General features: G+C 43.4%; 1 long non-coding RNA gene across 3 annotated transcripts; it reads left to right on the top strand.

Annotated features, from left to right (window-relative positions):
- Positions 1–226: 226 nt before the first annotated feature.
- Positions 227–4,724, top strand: LOC102379118. 3 transcript variants are annotated; one of them, XR_324087.1, is made up of 3 exons: positions 227–286; positions 1,222–1,293; positions 3,142–4,724. It is a non-coding gene; the product is annotated as an uncharacterized LOC102379118 (long non-coding RNA). The 3 variants fall into 3 exon arrangements; XR_324086.2 differs by lacking the exon at positions 227–286 and adding an exon at positions 796–1,019; XR_001358186.2 differs by lacking the exon at positions 227–286 and having other exon boundaries at positions 1,112–1,293.
- Positions 4,725–5,073: the final 349 nt, after the last annotated feature.

A 5,073-nucleotide genomic window follows, 5' to 3' on the forward strand; every position in this document is an offset into this window, starting at 1 on the left:
CATTTCTCTTGTGCTATCTTGCCCTGCCTTGAGAGCTGGGCCTCAGCATGTTTGTAAGAGGCAGAAGAGCAAACAGGCATGAAAGAGGTTTGAACCAGGTTTCCCAAGGAGCACAAAGAAGCTGGCTGTGGGTTCCACCTGGAGCTTTGCAGCTGCACAGGAATAGGACATGATTTCTGTTGCTCTTAAATCACGCTTTAAGTACTGCAGGTCATATGTAGGGAGGGGGAATTCCTGTTTTTTAATAGAGGAAGTGAATATAGGTTGGGAAGGAAGATTGGTACAGGTAAGAGGGAAGTTTTCCTCAAAGGCAGAGGCAGGAGAGGGGGGAGATGAGGTAGACAGTTTTTGAATTTGGGATGGGGGTGTGTTTTATTACACTTTCTTAAAGTGTTATTCTTTTTTTATACGGGTTGTGGTGTTTTACTGTGAGCTGCAATTAACCTGTTTGTGAAGGGTGGCTCGTAAATCTATTACAAAAGAAAACAGTAACTCACCAGGCAGACAGAGTTCTGCACCTGGCAATTCTGAGTTGCTGATGCTTGTTAGTAGTCAGGGAAGATCAAATGATATTTGGACAAAGTCAGGGACCAGGTTCACAGGAACTGAAGAGTCAGAGCTGTAGTCAGACAGCTGGTAAGGAAACCAAGGCAGAACAGAACAGTCAGGAGCAAGAACCAAAGTCCTTGCCAAAACAGGGTATTAGTACCTTGGCCTTGCTTTTAAAAGTTGGAGAAGGTGGGGTCTGTTCCCTGAAGCCTCAGGAAATTGATTGCCCTGATCAACTGATGGAGTCAGGCTGGGTCTTGGAACCTGATCTGGGTTTATTATGATGATCAAGATAAGACTCTTCTGCTTCTAAAGCAGCATTTCCTGTTCCTGTGGTACCCTAGGTTGGATCTGTGTTATCAAACTAAAATTTGACATAGAATTCAATGCAGAACAATTTTCATAAAGTATGTGCCCTGTGATGTTATTTAGATTAGATTCAAATCCAGCGGTTGGAATCTTGGCTTTATGTAAGTTTTAGCAACAGTGAGGAAGGGTGGGGCATGGGAAACAGTTGGTACAAAAACAGAAAAAGGGGTGTGTGGCAGCAGGGAGGTATTGACTGCTTATGCATCTGAGGCCAGAGGTTTTGGTGGTGAATCTGCAGTGAAGGGGGAAGCAACTATATCACTGTCCCCCATTCCCATCTGACCTTGTTGCTTCAAAATTCAGTAAGAGAGTGCTGAACATACTCAGAAGTTTCAAGAGGTCCAGATATAATGCAACACACTTTGAAGAAGTAGGGTGAGTTTTCCTGATTTTTTTTTTTTTATATGGGGTGTATAGAGTCATTTTGATATGATACTTCACTATACATGAGATTCTTTTTAGTATGAACTGGATGCATCATAGTGAGGTACATGTATTAATGGAAGTTACTGGAAAGAGCAATAATAGTAGTTATATTGCTTTGTATAGGAGCCTGGTATTATACCAGCACTAACTCTTTTACTGTACCTGTGAAGCAAGCGGCATTCCCTCTAAGCTGTGTGGTGTGCACAGCTGCGCAGGCTTACTCATGCTGCGCTGCCAGACATGTCTTGTGGCCACGCACGCCGTGCAGCTTAGAGGGAACACTAGAGGCAGGTAATTGATGCTGATGTCCTCATTACATACAATGTAGGAGTGTATTATTTAATATATTCACTAATGCGCATGGTAAAAAAGCTGGAGCACGCTAATGAAGTTTGTTGATAGCACACCGTTGAGGTGCATTGTTGATACAGAGGAGGATCAGAATTTCCAACTGTAAGAACTGGATTTCTAGCGGAGAAGTGGAATATCAGAAATGGACGAAATTTAATAGTACAAAGTGGACGTTCTAACTGTCCCAGGGAGACTACATTGTTTCCAACAGTGCATCTAGCGCAGACATTTCACCCTGGCATGGCAGTATGCCTCATGGACAAACTCTGTGGGAGTTCTAGAGGTCTATTGTAGTCAGCATCTGACTATAACGCATTCTCCATTGTTTCCAGTCCTGACGCTTGTTGCAGCTACCGTGTGCAAGGCTGAGAGCCTGAAGGCACTTGTTAATATGGAAGTAGCAGGAAGCTTGTATGTGCCACTGTGCCTGAGGTCCACAGGGCTGGAAGGAGTAAGTCACTGAATCCAGTCCTTGGATCAGACAGATTCTGTAACAGCCTTCCAATAGGAGGAGTAGTGGCAAAAACTCCACTTCATGTCAAGATGGGTCTTGAGTAGTGTATGATGGAGACGGCAGGGCAATGTTTCTTGTGAAGAAGGAGATGGGAATCTGACTAGTGCAGAAGGTCCGGTCCCTGAGTCTTATGTTTCTAGCTACTGACCCTCATATTGCTCTGAGGAGGCATCCTCTCCCACTTTCCCAGGTGATAAGGGCCACTAGAGGGGTGCTGTGGCATTGTCCTTCTGGCATTGCTGGCAATCATTGAGGACAAAACATCTGAGAGGAAATACAAATAGGATGAAGAGTCCTTTCTTCCCTGCCCCCCTGGTCACAAAAAAGGGTTTATTAAGTTATTTTCAGAACCTTAAGTTCAAAGAGGGGGAAAAAAAGGCTGGTTTGGAGTTTTGGTATTTTCCTCTGAACCCTTCTCTTCCATGAATATGAGGTGTCCTTTGTTTAGGGTATGTGTTTGGTTGCTGGTGTGTGCACACCTTCTGTGCTGTACATCAAATATGAGTAAAGTGAGCAGAGTAACAAAATGTATGTAGCCTATGGAAATCAGACACACCCAACCAAAGCCCAGGATATCTGAGTCTGATATAAAGTAACGCCTATTTAAGTGTTTCTCATTTGATTGTTCTCATATCCATATTTATTTTGCCATACTGGGTGTTAATTGCATGGTAGATGAAGTTACTTACTTTTACAGCAAAATCATCAGGGTAGTTTGGAAGAAAGCATAAGCACTTCAGAGGTATTGTGAGTGCATTAGTATCTGATGAACATATTATACATTAAGAAGTCCTAGGATTTTGGCTGAATTGTCCAAAAGGTGACAACACTGTGGTCCTTGTTCAGTTGTAATACTAGAGTAAATGAATCCTACTGGTTTTTTTCCACACTTACATTGTTTTTTCCTTAACGAAAAGTTTTTATTTTAATAGGTTGAACTTGCTGAAGCTGCTCGAGGATGACGATGAAAATGAAGTCTGTATGGGACTATTTCTACTGGCTGTACTGGCAATATCAATTAATCACCTGTGCCTACCTTTTCGACACATGGGAAAGAATAATCCTCCACAGTTTTATCATTTCTGTTCTTGTTATGATGATTTACACTGCTTATATCTACACCCTCCACATCTGTCTGATTCTTAAGTTCTTCTTATACTTACCTGGAAACGAGCTTGAAAGCAATGTTTACATTATGAAATAACCTGGTCATCCTGATTATGGCTTTTGGATCCTGCAAGCTCTTGCTGTAAACTTGTGAATTTTTTTTCTTCAGAAGACTTTAAACTGACAAGATGATGCATATCACTTTTTCTTCCCACCAGATGTCATCTTTATCCTTCAGTGTCTTTTTTGTTGGGTTTTTTTCCCCATCAGAACATATTACAGCCGCCCATCGGGGAGGGGATAGCAGGGGGCAGGGGAGCCAGGCTCTATGCTCCGAACTCGGCAGCTGCTGTTTCCTGTGGGCAGCAGCTGGGGCTCAGGTGCTGCTGGGATTGCGGGGCAGGGGGCTGCAGGTCTCCTTCTGGCCCTGGGTCACCTGGGAAGTGTGGGGGGGCTGCAGATTGGGAGTGAGGGGCACTGGCAGGACCAGGGGACTGTGGGTTGAGAGTAAGGGGCACCTGGGGAGGCGGGGGGCTGCGAGTGGGGAATGAGGGGCCATGCTGAGGAAATGGGATCATGCTGAGGAAAACTTTGGGAAGCACCGTATTACAGGGCAGGTGGACTTACAACGTGCTTTTAGCTACTGTCTGCAGGAGGTCAGTTTCCTAGTAAAAACTGAGTGCAAGTTTGGAGTGATTTGCAAGATGCAATATTGGAGTTAAGGTTACCACACCTGCCTTAAATCTGTGTGCCCATATTTTGTAGTAATTTTGTAATGCTAGATTTAAAGCTCATGCTTTTGAGTTAACTTTTTTTCTTTTCAGGCACTTGTCAAGCATTATTGAAACCTGCTTAAACTTACTGAATGCCTGTGTTGTCTGGAAACTTCCTAAACTTTTTCTGGAAAACCTTAGCGTCATCCATAGTCCCCTGTATTCTGCCAGAGGTGTAGTAGCACGGATAGAAAGTTAAGGAGTGAAAGAGTTCAGTTGTAACAACAGAAGCTACAACTGGGAGCAGGTACTATCATTACCTTGTTCCTGGCAGTGCTTGTAACCTCTGCAGAGATGGCGCTTCAGTCCTTGCAGAGCTTCCTATGGTCACAGGAACATTTTATTGCTGGCCCTGGAAAGAGTAAGAACCAACATTGCTACAATTCTGGTTTCATGTTACAGCTTTGTAGTTTTGTACTAGCTATAGAAAAGCCTTCAGAAGTCACATAACTTGACATAGAATTATTAAAAGGACACCTAGAACAGCTATACTGGATCATGCAGAGGACTTATTTTTTGTTGCGAAACCTGAAACTCAAATTTTAATTTTGAATAGTTTCATTTTAGGAACTTGTTTAACTTATTTGGATAAAATGTATGCCATCAGCTGGATAAAGCACTTCTATAGAACATTTTCTGTTATGGTTTGGACTGTTTTTCACCTTTTCCTGAGTTGTTTTTGTATGGGGTCCTTCCTTACCTCTTAAGCTTTTCCTGATTGTTTTCACCCCTTTGGAACAATACTAAAGAAAAACAAAGAAATGCCTTGAAGCAGGAACTTTGCCTTTCTATATTATCTGTAAATACCCAGCACAAATGTGGGAGCGCACTCAGTGGTAGACCTGGAAATGGACTGGAAGTACTTCCAGTCCACTTCCGGGTTTGCTGCCGAAAACGTGGGGGGCCTCCCTGCACCCCTGTGGGATGCTCCATCTGCTCCACCAGTGCAGCATTCATGAGCCATGCCTGGTACCTCGAGGTATG

This window comes from Alligator sinensis, unplaced genomic scaffold, assembly GCF_000455745.1.
Source record: "Alligator sinensis unplaced genomic scaffold, ASM45574v1 scaffold869_1, whole genome shotgun sequence".
In the NCBI taxonomy this organism is placed as follows: Eukaryota; Metazoa; Chordata; order Crocodylia; family Alligatoridae; genus Alligator; species Alligator sinensis.